General features: G+C 43.1%; 2 protein-coding genes across 5 annotated transcripts in view; one reads left to right on the top strand and one right to left on the bottom strand.

Annotated features, from left to right (window-relative positions):
• The window catches only part of MACROD2 (mono-ADP ribosylhydrolase 2), a 978,088-nt gene that overhangs the window by 18,315 nt on the left and 942,938 nt on the right, over positions 1 to 16,835 (bottom strand). The gene's annotated exons all lie outside the window — the stretch shown is intronic.
• Positions 1 to 16,835, top strand: part of LOC308473633 (uncharacterized protein) — a 73,577-nt gene that overhangs the window by 36,514 nt on the left and 20,228 nt on the right. The gene's annotated exons all lie outside the window — the stretch shown is intronic.

The raw sequence follows: 16,835 nt of genomic DNA, 5'->3' as shown, positions 1-16,835 counted from the left end.
CTTTTCTGTTTAATACTCTGTTCTTTCAGATTTCCACCATTCGGGATTTCTGAGAGACCAATTGTTAGCTAATTTCCATGATGGCACTTCCGTATTTTGTGGCAACTATAAAGCTTGTGATGCCTACCCTGTGGCTGAGCTATAGAAATCAAGCAATTGGTTGCTAGGCAATCAGGAGAATTTGGAGAGAGGGGATGCAGGGACCGAGCATTTCAAAACGTAACACCTTAAGCACAAATCATCTCTCTTTTCTACAGGTGGGACAGAAAAATTGCTCAGGGTCACTCAACTCAATGGCAGCAAGCTTTTGTTGGTTGTTGGGATCCACCTGTCTCGAGAGACAATGGAGAGCATTTCTGGGGTAGGGACAGAGTCAAAATATATGGTACAATTCTGTCATTAAAAAAGACATCCCACACCTTTGCTCCAAGGAACTCAGTGAAGTGCACACTGTTTTCTCATCTACCAATTCAATTTTATTTTAACAAGCCTGTGAAGTAGGTGAAGCCATGGGAATGACTGACCCATGGTCACTCAGGGAACTTTATGACTGCATAGGAATTTGAAACCAGGACTGCCTGGTCCATACAACACACCTTCAGAGTTAAGGCATTAGGTTTTGAGTCAGAGCAATTTCATTATTAGTAGTCTTCCAATAAATAAACTTGAGACAGCAGCAACAAAATCCTGAAATTCTCTGATTTTTTAATATATATTTTTTAGAAATCTTGCAATGATTTTATTTTTGTAACATATTCCTTCCTTCATCTTGTTTTTTTTTTTATTGTTCTTCTTCTCGACCCCCTGCTAAATTGCATATAAACATCTTTGTGTTCAGACTTTCCCTGTCAGTGAACTTCTGGAATGACAACTTGGCATGCATGTTAAAATTTCAAGACTTCTCCTGAGAATTCTGTAGAGCAAAGGAGGTTTTCCCTTGGTGTTTGTTAGACACCAATGGGCCTAAACTTCCCAAGCACTTGACTCATCACTGTCGTTCACACTTGACAGATACAACTATTGTTGAATCATCTGTATATTTTCTGAAGGATCTGTCAAGTTCAAGCACACATTTAAAATCACCCACTGAGTTTTCATTAGTTTTTAAGATATATGTATATTTGTTAGTTACCTTTGTGACATAAATTCTCTAGCTGATGTGAAAACCATTGAAGTGGTTTGATTAGTATGAAACTATTAATTGGCTATTACCAAAAATAATAAAAAAATATGAAAGTGTTCCGTTTCTTTATACATTTTTAAAAGCTCGGGAAAAGAATGCTTAGAAGTGCTTTATAAAAATAACCATCTTGCAGTGGGGGGGAGCTGTCAGGTTTCAGATGTTTGCTACTGAGGCTCCCTCAAATATCTAAGGTACGTATGTTTGGGATATATGATAAATATCCACACCACATCCCTGCCTGACAGCTGATGCCTCACAGTTCTGTGGCAGCTTTCTTTGAGATACTGCCTGTTAACCAAGCAAACTTGGCATGATGTGACAGGGAAGCGCCTCAGCTCCCCAATTTCGCTCCTGTTCAGGGATATCTAGGCGTGCTGATGTTGTCAGGACTAAAGAGGCTCATGTGAAGTTCATAAGCATTGCCTCAAGATTGCCCATTAGCTAGTCAGCGTGGCTGGCTTCTCACCAAATGAACTTTTCTTCTGCTTCCTGCACTTGTGACCCAGGTAGCAGCAAGGTGCTTGGATAGAGCCAATGGCTGTGAGGTGCTGCACATAAATGCTGTTGTTAGTGCCGGTATGCGAGCTACCACTGGGCGAGAGGGACTGGCATAGTTCACCTATTGTGATAATCAGCGGGCAGCATCCACTCCATTGGCATCCTTTCTTGCCTATTATTTTGTGCTAAAAAAAAAGGTAAATGACTCCTGACAGTTACGTCCAGTCGCAGACGACTCGGGGGTTGCGGTGCTCATCTCGCTTTACAGGCCGAGGGAGCCAGCATTTGTCCATAGACAGCATTCCGGGTCATGTGGCCAGCATGACTAAGCCGCTTCTGGCGCAACGGAACACTGAAACCAGAGCAGCACACGGAAATGGCGTTTACCTTCCTGCCGGAACGGTACCTATTTATCTAATTACACTGGTATGCTTTCGAATTGCTAGGTTGGCAGGAGCTGGAACAGAGCAACGGGAGATCACCCTGTCACAGGGATTCAAACCGCCAACCTTCTGATTGGCAAGCCCAAGAGGCTCAGTGGTTTAGATCACAGCGCCACCCACGTTGTATTTTGTGCTTACAAGCAGGAAAAAAATCAGGTAGGATGTGGAGACACCAAAAGGAACACGTACCCACAATTTCATTAATATCAGAGGTTATGGGGTAAGAAGGCACATACAGAGGTATGCCCTCATCTGCAGTCCACCTATCCCTTGTGCACCTGCCCCCCTCATTTTTCCATGCCTCCTGCCATCGGGGACTCTTGAGGGGAGCAACTAAAGGACTGCAAATCTCTCCAGTTTTCCTCCTCCTCCTGGGTTTTCAGAAGGATGGTATGTAAGGGGAATTCTGTGTGTGTTTTGATTAAGCAGTCTATATATCTTCCTAAGGAAAAAATAAATATCATATTTTGGTGATTTTATTGTTGTTGTTTAGTTGTTTAGTCGGGTCCGACTCTTCGTGACCCCATGGACCAGAGCATGCCAGGCACTCCTGTCTTCCACTCCCTCCCGCAGTTTGGTCAGACTCATGCTGGTAGCTTTGAGAACACTGTCCAACCATCTTGTCCTCTGTCGTCCCCTTCTCCTTGTGCCCTCCATCTTTCCCAACATCAGGGTATTTTCCAGGGAGTCTTCTCTTCTCATGAGGTGGCCAAAGTATTGGAGCCTCAGCTTCAGGATCTTCAGGTCCTTCCAGTGAGCACTCAGGGCTGATTTCCTTCAGAATGGATCGATTTGATCTTCTTGCAGTCCATGGGACTCTCAAGAGTCTCCTCCAGCACCATAATTCAAAAGCATCAATTCTTTGGCGATCAGCCTTCTTTATGGTCCAGCTCTTACTTCCATACATCACTACTCGGAAAACCATAGCTTTAACTATACGGACCTTTGTTTTTTATTTTATTAGGCCTGCTTATTTTTGAAGTCTGTTGATTTCACCGGTTTCTCCTTATGAATATATGTATTATTCTATGTAAATAATTATATGCTTCCAGTTAAATTAGGTCAAACAAAGCGAATGTATTAATGATGGAAGGTTCATAGCTGCAGGCACACTCCTGAATAGGTGTCGTTGAAGCTGCTCATCTGTGTACATGAAGCTTCTGGTTCTCTAGGTTCAAGAACTGGCACAAGCATTTCACTGGCACTGTGCTAGAAAATAGTTCAAGGAAAGGAACACCTCTGAATAACTAAGGCTGCAATCCTCACCCCATTTACCTAGGAGCCCCATTGAATTCAATAGGGTTGGGTAGATATGGTTAGGATTGCGCTGTTGGGATATGATACAGCATGGTGGGTGCCAACACAGAATGGCATTCCGCATCTGAAATGTATAGTATTCTTTCTTGTGCTGACCCTCTAAGTGCCCCTATTTTCCATCCTTTTGAAAACCCAGGAGGAGGAGGAAAACTGGAGAGATTTGCAGTCCTTTAGCTGCCCCTATTTTCCAGATTTACAGAAACCATTCTGGTTTCTGATTTGATCCCAGAATGTCCTGTTTTTCCTTAAGATGTCCCTATTTTCATCGGGGAAATGTTGGAGGCTATGGAATTATGCGACCCCCGAACCAAGTAACTATACAACCTTTAGAAGACATCTGAAGGCAGCCCTGTATAGGTAAGTCCCCCCCCCCAATTTTTAATGTTTTATTATGTTTTTATATATGTTGGAGGCCACCCAAAGTGGATGGGGCAACCCAGTCAGATGGGTGGGGTATAAATATTATTATTATTAATAATAATAGATAGGACATCCCTATTTTCATCAGAGAAATGTTGGAGGCTATGCTTGTGATGCTGGCAGTAGTGCAGAATGAATAAGCAACAACCACCCAAAGGAAATGCTGTTATTTGGCCCGAATGACTGCTTGTATAACAGAGACCATCAGGACAGTCATATTTGCTTTGTGAATGACAAAGTGTCATTATGAGAAGTGATGTGAGGACTTGCCACACGGAGAAGTTGCAAGTGAATCAAAGCAAAATCATTTGCTGTGGGTGGCAAGAAAAGGAAGCACTGGCCATAAGATCAGCAGGCTTTCCATGACACTGGATCTCCATTTATATTAATCTCCCTTTTGCTCCTTCTGCTTTGCCCAGTGTGTGCGTGTGTAGAAGGGCGAAAACAGAAGCATTTGTTATTCTGACATGCATGTGAAACAGGTATTATCCCAAAGCACTTTTTTCCTGCTGGGCAATAAAACTGTGTGCCACAGAGAAATGAGTCCATTCCACATAAACAGCAGAATCTGATCAAAACAAGAAGTGCCTTTACAAGCATTTTTATTCAATTTTTTCTCTCCCTCTCTCTCTCCCCTTTTCAATCTTGATTGCTACTGCTTGGAACACAAACAAGATGCACATTTCAGGGCCACCCCGCTAGGAGATGAGAGATACCGGAATACAGTTTGCAAGATACCACTTTCAATTACCATTTCCAATTGCATTACTGACAGCCTTGATTATCATAAAACTTCCTAGGTGGGTGATATTTCTAGAAAATCAGTACTCAAAGCCAGCCATGCAGTATGAGGAGGCGGCTAGGATAGTGCACAAAATTGCTTCCAGACAGGTTTTAAAATAAATCCTGCAAAGATTTGCTGAGAATCTAGGGCATCCTATTTTTTAAATAAAGCATTTAACCGTATCCCACACACATACAAATAACCAACAAACAACACCAACACCCATATGCACAGTACAGTGGTGCCTCGCAAGACGAAATTAATCCGTTCCGCGAGTCTCTTTGTCTTGCGGTTTTTTCGTCTTGTGAAGCACGGCTATTAGCGGCTTAGCGGCTATTAACGGCTTAGCGGCTATGAACGGCTTAGCGGCTTTAAGAAAAAGGAAACAAACTCGCAAGAACTTGCAAGACGTTTCGTCTTGCAAAGCAAGCCCATAGGGAAATTCGTCCTGCGGAACGACTCAAAAAACGGAAAACTCTTTCGTCTAGCGAGTTTTTCGTCTTGCAAGGCACCACTGTATTAGCTATCTGCAGTCCTTAACCCACTTACCTGGGAGTAAGTCCCATTATATTCAACAGGACTTACTTCTGAGTATGCGTGGTTAAGATTGTGCTTAAAATCAATGCATACACACCTTAGATTTCGTCCACAGGGCAAATAATAAATTTCAATTGCCCCAAAGTAAGTTTCTATGGCTGTAATCCTATATATACTTAACTAGGTCCCACTGAATTCTCTATTGTTATGATTATTATTTATTAAATTTCTATATCACCCTCATCCAAGCATCATAGGGCAGTTTAAAATACAAAAATACATAACATAGTAGCAAACAAAAACAATACGCCCCATACAGTTTAAATTGTTTAATTATCCAAAGCCCTGGGAGAAGAGGAATGTTTTTGCCTGGCACCTAAAGATATGTAACAAAGGAACCAGGCAAGTCTTCTCTAAATACATGAAAGGACTGGACTCTGTTGCAAATATTATTATACTTCTTGCTTTTAGCTCTGCATACAGCAAACGTTCAGAAAGTAAAATCCAAGTGAAAAGTTGAATTTTTAAAAATATTTTATATATTTTTTCACCAACCTGAATAATAGTTTTTAAATATCTGGGTGACAGTTTTTATTGTTACCGTTTTTACTTTTGTAAGTATGCAATATGACACCAAGTTGATTGCCTGGATAAGTTTAAAAAGAGAGAGAAAGGGAGATAAGCAATTTCCTGAATGGTATTAACAGTGCAATCCTATATCTATCTACGCAGAAGGAAGACATATTGAATTCAGTGGTATTTACTTCCAGGTATTCTTCATATGCAGACTAAGATCCACAGATAAGTGTGAATCGTCCAACACTGCAAAATCCATATGGTGAATAAATTTACAAGGCATGATGCAGATAAGAAATTTGTTGTGACTAGCCATAGAAAACCTTCAACTATGCTGTACTTTAACATTAATCAATTGGAACATTTTTTTAAAAAAAAACCTTTAAAAAATCTGATTCTTCTGCACTCTGTCAAATTGCTATTGATCACATTGTAGGTACCAGAAAATCTGAAAGTGACACTTTAAAAAGAGATAATGCAAGAAGACCCAGAAGACATTGCTAATAGTTTATGTTATGTTAATGAATTACTTATAGACCACCTTTCAAGCGAATGATGTCTTTCAAAGCAGAAAATAAACTATGTATCCAGACAACCAATACAATATGAAGGTTCCATTTCCTTCACAACAGTATTAAAAGCTAATATACCGTAAACCATATGGTAATAAAAGCTCTGCATTATTTTAATAATCCCCATGCTATATATACAGTCCAGGTTATAATTAAGCCTTAAAGTCCACAATGAAAAAACTGGGTCTTTAATGCCCATTTAAAAGTATCAAGGGATGAACTTTGCCTAATCTTGGAATCAAATTGCACAATTGTGGGGCCACCACTGAAAAGACCTCACACCATATGCCTGCCAACTGGTTGTCGTTACGGGTTATATAGAGGGCTTTGGGCAACTTTTTGTCTATGGGATTCATACCAGAGTGAATTTATACCATGTGTTGGCATCTTGCAGGTACGGATGAACTGGGCACCTCTTGGGGCCTTTTACACTGGAAATAAGAAACAACTTGCTTGATTGTAAAGTTAGATCAGTGAAATACTTGCTAAAAGTAGCAATGAATTTGCCTACATTCCCAAAGGTGATTAATTACTTCACTTTGAATTTGATCCTTATCCCCCATTCTAAGATTGCATTAAGAGGGAAGAGATTGGAAGGGGTTGACACACTTCGTTCCTTATTTTTCTCATCTTTTATATGAACATGGGATCGCTCCTGAGCCTGCAAAATTAAGTAGCTTAACGCAGGGTTTCCAAGCTTGGTATTCAGTTTTCTCTGTGGTGAAAGATGAAAAAAATAAGGAGCATATGAGTTCAGAGCCTGCTCCCCAAGTCTCCATGGGTATATTCTGTTGGTGTTTGGAGTTAAAACGCTCAGCAGCAGTTGAACTTAGCACTGAATCCCTGTTGGAGGAGCACACTTTGCCCTGAGAGTCGTGAGTTGAGAGAAACCTGTGTTTATTTCAGGAAAGACATGCTTGATAGGAAAGCTCTCTAGTTCTCTCTAAGTAAGGTGGAGATGCCTTGGCCCACGTTTGTTCTTGCATCTCAGCAGAAGAGCCACAAAAGATGACTCCTTCCCCAAAGTGAGAATAAAAAATCTTGAAGTAGAAAATGAGGCCATCAACCCTAAGAGACTACTACCTGAGAGAAGGTCAGCACAGGTTCAGTGAGAAAGCGTGTTCTCCTTCATGGAGAGCACGTGTTGCGGTGGGGGCCGCCAGGACACTCCAAAGTTGGGGGCGGGCTAATTGACCGTTGGCCACTGATGCGATTGGGGCTTCCCTTGTTGTTGGGAGGAAGTTAATGTTGCCATTTGTTGATTGACAGCCAGAAATGCTAAAACTCCTTGCACGAGGCTAGGGCTTCCTCTTTTCGCCCGTGCATCGGATTGCCCGTTCTCCCCCCCCCCCCCCCAGAATTAGGGTTGTTCGCTTGACCTTGCTATGCCTGTCATGGGGTCGTCTGCTCTTGGGGCAGGGGCCCGGTAGGAATTTTGTCCATCTGGCTGATTGGCTGGGGCCATTTGGTTTTTGCCTACTGTGTAGCAAATCGTCACAACTTGTAAGGTTGTGGTTAGGCATTGGTTTATGGTTTGGTTGGTTGAGGGGCATGGATTGGCTGTGCCTGCCCCTCCAATGCTGCTGCTGCAAGGGATTCCGTTAAAGGAATCGGGGGCTAACTATTGCTTGTCCACCCTGCCAAGGGGGCTCGGGCCACTGCAAGAGCTCCTGGCTGCATTTGGGGTGGGCTGAGAGCAGGTTCCCTGCTCCGTCGCTAGCCCCAAGTGTATTCCCCTTTTCTGACTTTCGCAGGCGTGCGGAATGTCAGTCTGTCCCCCACGGTGGGGGCAGCTAGTCGTAACCAATGCCTAAGCAACCACTCACATGTTTGTATTTTAATAAAGTTGTGGCCAAAATGATGCCAAAACCTTAAACAAAAATATTGGTGTGATGTGTGAGTTATTGGGGTGGCCCTGGGGACCTCGACACGCAAAGGACATTTTAGGAAACTTGGAGATTCTTTTCTCTCTGTCCTCTGTCCCATGCAGGCACATCAGCCTCCAGTGCAAGCTGAGTTGCATCCCAACACGTTGTACAGTGGTACCTCGGATTACATACACTTCAGGTTACAGATGCTTCAGGTTACAGACTCCGCTAACCCAGAAATATTACCTCGGGTTAAGAACTTTGCTTCAGGATGAGAACAGAAATCGTGCTCTGGCGGCGCGGCAGCAGCAGGAGGCCCCATTAGCTAAAGTGGTGCTTCAGGTTAAGAACAGTTTCAGGTTAAGAACGGATCTCCGGAACGAATTAAGTACTTAACCTGAGGTACCACTGTATTTCTAATCATAATAGCATTTGTATACAGTAGAGATGAATCACTGTTTTGGGGGAGATGTAGTCTTATAACAGCATAAGAAACAGGAAGCTGGGGGGGGGAGAATATTTGGCCCGGTCCTAGAATGGAGCAGTTGTTGTACATGCTTTGTTTATGAAATAACTTTTGGCTCAGTTGCATGACGCAACAGCACCACAGATGTGTTTTCAATTGCCTCAGCAGCCCCTGTATCCCACACAAGGTGGTCACCTCTAGTCAGTGCAGCCACACAGAGGAGCCTGATGCCACTGGGCTCTTGCAAGTCAAAGCAATCCGAAGCAGATCCCACCACTTAATTGTCCAGTGTACAGAAAGCAACAGACATATATGTGCTCTACCTTTTCAGCCCAATGCACCCAAACCCTTCCGATTACAAACAAAACTGCATCTTGAATTTGTTTCTCCTAATTAGGCAGAGCACTGAACGTTTCCCTGCTATTCCTCACTTGGTAATTTGTCACTTGCAGGGAATAACTACACCACGTTGTCCTAACCCCCAGCTAGGCTGACTTGTTTTCCTGCCAAGTATGGTTTCGCTTCTCTCACAATTGTAGGTTGTCAGAATTGAAGGATATTTTTTCAGTCAAGTCACCGGTGGATGCCTGCTAATATTAATGTCAAGCCTCCGTGTGCATTGTTTGCTGCTGAGGCATTTGTAAATGCGTGGCAGCTCAGAGGTAGAAGTTCAAACAAAAGTGATATTGCTTAGCTTGACTCCTACTGATGCGTCCCTTGCTGATGAGAATGTCAGAGGCCCCAATTCTAATTCTTACTGAATGCCTTTATAACCATTATCAGCCTTACTTTAACAGGCACTGTGAGCCCGAGGGCAAGCTAGTGCCTTCCTTCCTTCCTTCGAATCAATGAGCAAATGCTATCTTATTAGCATTCACTAGCACATAAGCTCGGCTGCCTGCAAAAGAACATTTTTAAGCGACAAAATGAGCGTATATTTACATATGGCAACTGAATGGAGCTTCCTTACCAACAAAAAGTTTCAGTATGCTAATTGGGAATATTCTACCTTGATCAAAAACTTGGCATTTGGGGAGAGTAGGATGAAAAAGAAAAGGAAAGGATGCAGCTTTGAAAGGAATTTGAACTTGCTATGACATAAGCTTGCCTGCCTCTGGAGCAGCTGAGTGCTGCTTTTGGAGCCATGCATAGTTTGTCAAGAATAGAGGCATTCATAAAGCAGTTCTTTAATATTTAAATAGTACGTTAACTCTCATGGTGCTGGATACATCTATTAGGATATCTGGTTTTATCATTCTCTACAGTGATGGACGTTAGGCTTCCAGGTGAATGGATAGCTTCTTATCTGAAAGGAGGATGCAATTTAGGCAAGGTGCTGAAGTACATGGAAGCCAATCACAGTTCAAATAGTAAACCCACTTTCCCTCTCTTATCCAGAATTCTTAATCCTCTGGATTTCAGAAATAGGGACAAAACCACAATGGCCCTGTTTACACAGTTTACTGGGACTGCTGCTTTGCTCCTTCCTAGTCTCTCCCCCCCACCTCACTGAGCTAATCCAAGGTTTGGCTTAAATATGTTGCCTAAAACCAGGCTCATGGTTAAGCTCCCTCCTCGCTAAATGTAAGCTGCAGTCAACATTTGTTCTTTTGTATGAAATGGAGGGGTTACCCAATACAGAATACCCACAATATCACTTCAGTTTCTATTGGTTCTCTTCATAACACTTGTCAACACTCGGTTCTTTTTCTCTGCACTTGTGCTTTATTCTTATTCCTAATATTCCAAACAACCCACCGTGCCCCTTTTTGTTATGTTTTCAGGTCACTTCTAGGCTTGATGCAATGCATAGTTGTTCACATATTGAACGTGTGTAAATAGGTTGCCACTCTGGGCGGCTCCCAACAGAATATTAAAAACTCAATAAAAAAATCAAACATTAAAAACTTCCCTAAACAGGGCTGCCTTCAGATGTCTTCTAAAAGTCAGATAGTTGTTTATTTTGTTGACATCTGATGGGAGGGCGTTCCACAGGGCGGGCGCCACTACCGAGAAGGCTCTCTGCCTGGTTCCTTGTAATCTCACCTCTCGCAGTGAGGGAACCGCCAGAAGGCCCTCAGAGCTGGACCTCAGTGTCCGAGCTGAACGAAGGGGGTGGAGACACTCCTTCAGGTATACTGGGCCAAAGCCTTTTAGGGCTTTAAAGGTCAGCACCAACACTTTAAATTGTGCTTGGAAACGTACTGGGAGCCAATGTAGGTCTTTCAGGATCAGTATTATGTGGTCTCGGTGGCCACTCCCAGTCACCAGTCTAGCTGCCACATTCTGGATTAGTTGTAGTTTCTGGGTCACCTTCAAAGGTAGCCCCACATAGAGCGCATTGCAGTAGTCCAAGCGGGAGATAACTAGAGCATGCACCACTCTGGCGAGACAGTCCGCGGGCAGTTAGGGTCTCAGCCAATGTACCAGATAGAGCTGGTAGACAGCTGCCCTGAACACAGAATTAACCTGCGCCTCCATGGACAGCTGTGAGTCCAAAATGGCTCCCAGGCTGCGCACCTGGTCCTTCAGGGGCACAGTTACCCCATTCAACACAAAGTGCCATCCTTCATCTCATTTCAATCAATATAATATGAAGTAGAACAGGAGCTCAATGATAGTCAAGCAGAATGATCAGTTTACTGTGGACAGTTGCAAATTTGGAGGGTTGGTGCAAAGCACATGTCTTTTCAACTCATTTCTCAACAAATGCCTGATCTTCTTCCAATTAAGCCTTTACTAGTCGTATTGGAGACAGCCACAGAGGGCACGCACCCACACAGTGAAAATCTCTCTTCGTCACAGTCACAGTTACTGCTATGGCTCGCCAATGCAGTCTTAGGATGGCAATTGGAAAATTATAGAGTGCTTTCTGGAGTATATTCAGCTGGGTATAGGTTTGCAGCCCAAATCTGTAAATCTGATGTTGGGAGAAGTAATATGTTTCCAGAGAGCCTGGTAGGCTTAAGCTAGGCTATAAATAACTAGGTGACCTTTCGGGTGTACTGAATTTTGTTAAAATATTGGAAGGCAGAAGGCAGCATGAGGAGGGGGAAATCCCACCTTCAGATAATCACAAGGTAACCCTCAGGAACCATTATATAAACTCCTTCCTATTTAAAGTTTGTATTACCGGAGACAATTTTGAGACCCCATTTCTATAAAAGGCTAATTCAATCCATAATGACTAGTCAGGTACGGTGTCATCACTCTGTTTTAAGCTTCTAACTGTGCAAGGTTCACATAGCCCTTGCTGGATATAACATTTTAATGCCGAAAAAGCAGGGATTAATAGTGCTGAATAAAAAGAACTTGGCAAGGGTCGTTTCTCATATCCCTCTCCTTGCCACTACTTACAACAATTCATTTAAATTCATTTAAAACGGAAATAATCTCTACTTATTTATATGAGATCTCATTTCTGTCTCAACCAAGCTTTTATTAATTCTGCTTTATATTAACTGATTCCACCGAAGGGAAGCAAACACATTTATGCACTGCAGCCAAATAAAACCAAATATATTTTAGACGTAGCTATTATGATCCTCTCTATATTCTGTCACTATGAATGGAAGAAGCACAAAGTATTGGGGAGGGGGGTCTGTGTGCCCAAGAAAGGGAGAATCAGATCAGGGGGACCATTTGTGGTTGGCCTTATCTGGTTCTTAAGGCAAGTGAAGTGACGGCATCACCACTGCATTACTGACAATAGTTTAGCCACAGTTTGTTAGGTTCTGATGAAATGACAAGCTGTGGTTCATTAAAAAGGCAGAACACAGATTACAGGAGTATCTGAGCTCAAGGTTCACTAAGGATCATTCACACAACACAAAACCTTGTGACATCTCAACCAGCCCAACTTGTGACATAGTTCCCTAGCATCACTGCATGTCTACAACTCATTCCTGTGTTAGTTTCATATAGTGTGCTGCCATGCTTACTTGGAAGCAGGGCTATGCTTTTAGCTTGCTTCCATCCTCCCCAAGGAACATCATATCTCCTTCCTCCAGCAACTTGCATTTGCCTGCTTTTGTCTGAAGTGAAACCCAAACATATGACCTGCCACTCATATGCAGAGGCACCATGCGTTTGGGAACCCTGCAAAACTCGTGGTCCTCATGATCCCTTCCAACTCTACAATTCTATGACTAGTCATTGTAGTAGTAAAAGATAAAGGGACCCCTGACCATTAGGTTCAGTCATGGCCGACTGGGGTTGTGGTGCTCATCTTGCTTTATTGGCCGAGGGAGCCGGCGTACAGCTTCCGGGTCATGTGGCCAGCATGACTAAGCCACTTCTGGCGAACGCCGTTTACCTTACCGCAAGAGCGGTACCTATTTATCTACTTGCACTTTTGACGTGCTTTTGAACTGCTAGGTTGGGAGGAGCAGGGACCGAGCAACAGGAGCTCACCCCGTCGCAGGGATTCGAACCGCCGACCTTCTGATCGGCAAGTCCTAGGCTCTGTGGTTTAACCCACAGTGCCACCCTAATAATAATAATAATAATAATAATAATAGTAATAATAATTTATTTATACACAGCCCATCTGGCTGAATTTCCCCAGCCACTCTGGGTGGCTTCCAACAAAAGATTAAAAATACATTAAAACATCAGTCATTAAAAACTTCCATAAACAGGGCTGCCTTCAGATGCCTTCTAAACATCAGATAGTTGTTTATTTCTTTGACATCTGATGGGGGGGCGTTCCCTGTAACTTGGCTTCGCGCAGCAAGGGAACTGCCAGAGGGCCCTCAGTGCTGGACCTCAGTGTCTGGGCAGAACGATGGGGGTGGAGATGCTCCTTCAGGTATATTGGGCCGAGGCCGTTTATGGCTTTAAAAGTCAGCACCAACACTTTGAATTGTGCTCGGAAACGTACTGGGAGCCAATGTAGGTCTTTCAAGACCGGTGTTATGTGGTCTCGGTGGCCTTCCTCAGTCATCAGTCTAACTGGATTAGTCACCATCGTTCATCCCCATATATCACATTCTGACCATTGTAAATAGTAATCTAATTGTATTCAGTAAGTGGGGTACATTTGTTACTAAAATGACATATGAATTGGGCTCATAGCTCACATTCTTAGGTAAAACACCTCCCCAGCTCTGCAGATAATAGTCTACTAACATATAAAAGGAATGGATTGTTAAACAGATGTAGTTTTGCAAAACACAACAAAGTGCAATCGCTGGCCTCACACTTCTACACAATCCCATCTGTTTATAACCTTGGGGAATAGGAAGGACGTTTTTTTTGGGGGGAGGGGTCCTGACATTCCTCCAAATTCCAATGGAAAGTCGCACTTTTCTGTTCCAAGCAACATTTTAAACATTCCCTGAATCTCCTAACTAATAAGTAAAGGAAGCAGTACTTCCTTTCATTGAGAAACTCTCCCGCACATACGGCAAGGAGCCACCTATTTCTGGAAATCTCCTGCCTTCTTTGTTTTCACAGATACGTGTGTATGACGCATCTAGTTTCCTCTTTGGTCCCCAATAGGGTAGTATCTACTTAGCAAGCCTCTGCTTTAAGGGAGTTAGGAAGCATATAAACTTTTATTAGAGCGTCCTTTCGATGCTTAGTATTATCATGGGTCCAACTGTTGCTCTGCTCCTGTAGTCGATGATAAAAGCAAAACTTCTAAACAAACCACAGGGTAAGATTTCTTCCCTGATATCAGTATTAGTCTGTGAAGAATACTAACTATCTGACACTGCTCGTCCTGTTCCATTTATGGGCTCTAGCATAGGTCATATGTGTGTGTGAAACCTAACCTTCCCATTTGTCAGCTTTTGTTTTCACTACCCAGGTGCAACTACAGTGGTACCTTGGTTGCTGAACTTAATCCGTTCCAGGAGTCCATTTGAAAACCAAGGCATGGCTTCCGATTGGCTGCAGGAGCTTCCTGCACTCAATCGGAAGCCATGTCAGACATTTGGCTTCTGAAAAACGTTCGCAAACTGGAACATTCACTTTGCGGTTTGTGGTGTTCGGGAGCCGATTTGTTTGGGAGCCAAGCCGTTTGACAACCAAGGTACCACTGTATTCATGTTCACTCAAGGCTGCTGGGGTGCTTTTTAAAATGTCCCTTTACGCCATTATTATTGGTCAGTCAGGATTGAAAGCATCAGTACACGTACGCAGAAGTTTGCCGCTAGTATATGGGAGTATTTTAGTGATGAGATGCACTAAATAAAAATAAAATAATACAATAAAAATAAAGCATTACTTATTTGTGACATCAATCTGAATGTCAGACAGCTTTTCTTGAGTTGAGGAAAGGCACTTGCTTGGAGGAAATGCACAATTTGAAGTAAGTAATTGAAAAAGTCTTTAGAAAGGAAATGGTCCCATTTCCCAGAGGAAGAATCATGTCTGTTTAGGGCCATTCACTTACCATGCTATGAAATCATATAACAGCTGTACCTCCTTTCATCAGTCAGATGTTGTAAGGACATGGCAGTATGGAAATTATTATTAATAACTGGCCTGTTCCTACAACAACTCATATATATATATAGACAGCAGACCCTTGCTCAGGAATAGGCAACATGGTTACTCTCCAGGTGCTGCTGAACTACAACTCCCATCAGCTCCTAGGAAACATAGCCAATGGTCAGTGATTATGGGAGTTGGAGTCCAGCACAACCTTTGTTACCTCCACCTTAGCTCATCATGAGAAATGTGATTTATCTAGCTATATCTAGCTAGCTATATCTCTCTCTACATACCACACACTCTTTGCTACCCAGAAGGAAGTCACCATAAAACAATCTAAAAGCCACAAAAAAACAAATAAAACAAAAGTGTAAGTGCAACACAAAGTAGACCTGTTGAATTATTTGTGTTCATTAATTTCAGTGGGTAACCAGACAGCAAAAAAAAAGCACATTCTGGAACAGTCAAGTTTGAAACTGATAGAGAAAAGCCAAAAAAGAAGTGGGCAAGCCATTCTAGGGCATGAGTGCTATCACAGACATAGCATAGCCCTGCACTCAATCCTTACATTAGCCAAAGACAGGACGTGGAACAAAGGCTTCCCCACAAAGATCTCAGGAAATGGAAATGTTCCCAGAGATGTTCCCTAAGATAAGCAAGGGCTGTGCTGCTAAGGGCTGCCCCAGACACTGAGATGCCCCTACAATTCACAGAGTCCAAAATACAGTGCCTCCTGCTCACTGTAACAAGAGAGGGCATTTTCACGCTAACAATACCAGCAGGTACGTAGTGTCATTTTATGTTTTAAATTTGGCAGAGTGCTTAGTCGTATTACCTGACAGTGCTCAGATTTAGATTTACTGGCTTCTCTGGGCAGACTCAGTAGCAGCTGATCTGCCCGGAAACATGGATTTCAGCAAACTCAGGAAAGAAGGAAATATTTATTATAGCGGGTACATAGGAAGCTGCCTTATAATGAATCAGACCATTGACCCAGCTAGATCAGTGCTGTTTGCCAGTTGTAGTCAGTGGGGTTGGGTGGCTCATCTGATCTACCATTTGTTGCTTATTGGGAGGTACACAGGAAGTGGTGGCAAGGTGGCAAAATTGGTGTACCACAAATGCACCAGCAGGAGCACCAGATTGGCTCCGCTGATGCATTTGCACCATGCTGACCTCACCTCCACCTCTATCCTTACCGTCTGTTGTTGTTGTTGTTTAGTCGTGCCCAACTCTTCGTGACCCCACGGACCAGAGCACGCCAGGCACTTCTGTCTTCCACTGCCTCCCGCAGTTTGGTCAAACTCATGCCTAGTAGCTTGAGAACACCGTCCAACCAGCTCATCCTCTGTCATCCCCTTCTCCTTGTGCCCTCCATCTTTCCCAACATCAGGGTCCTTTCCAGAGAGTCTTCTCTTCTCATGAGGTGGCCAAAGTATTGGAGCCTCAGCTTCAGGATCTGTCCTTCCAGTGAGCACTCAGGGTTGATTTCCTTAAGAATGGATACGTTTGATCTTCTTGCAGTCCATGGGACTCTCAAGAGCCTCCTCCAGCACCATAATTCAAAAGCATCAATTCTTCGGTGATCAGCCTTCTTTATGGTCCAGCTCTCCAGCATCATAACTTTTATATGCCTGTTGTCTTTGTCCATGGAGTTTTCTTGGCAGGGATACTGGAGTGGTTTGCCGGTTCCTGCTCCACATTTGGCAAAACTCTCCACTATGACCTGT

The sequence above is a fragment of the Podarcis pityusensis genome (genome assembly GCF_964106645.2).
Source record: "Podarcis pityusensis genome assembly, chromosome: 3".
Classification (NCBI taxonomy): domain Eukaryota; kingdom Metazoa; phylum Chordata; class Lepidosauria; order Squamata; family Lacertidae; genus Podarcis; species Podarcis pityusensis.
Note: the sequence above shows the minus strand (reverse complement) of the source record. Positions and strands in the feature narration are given on the sequence as shown.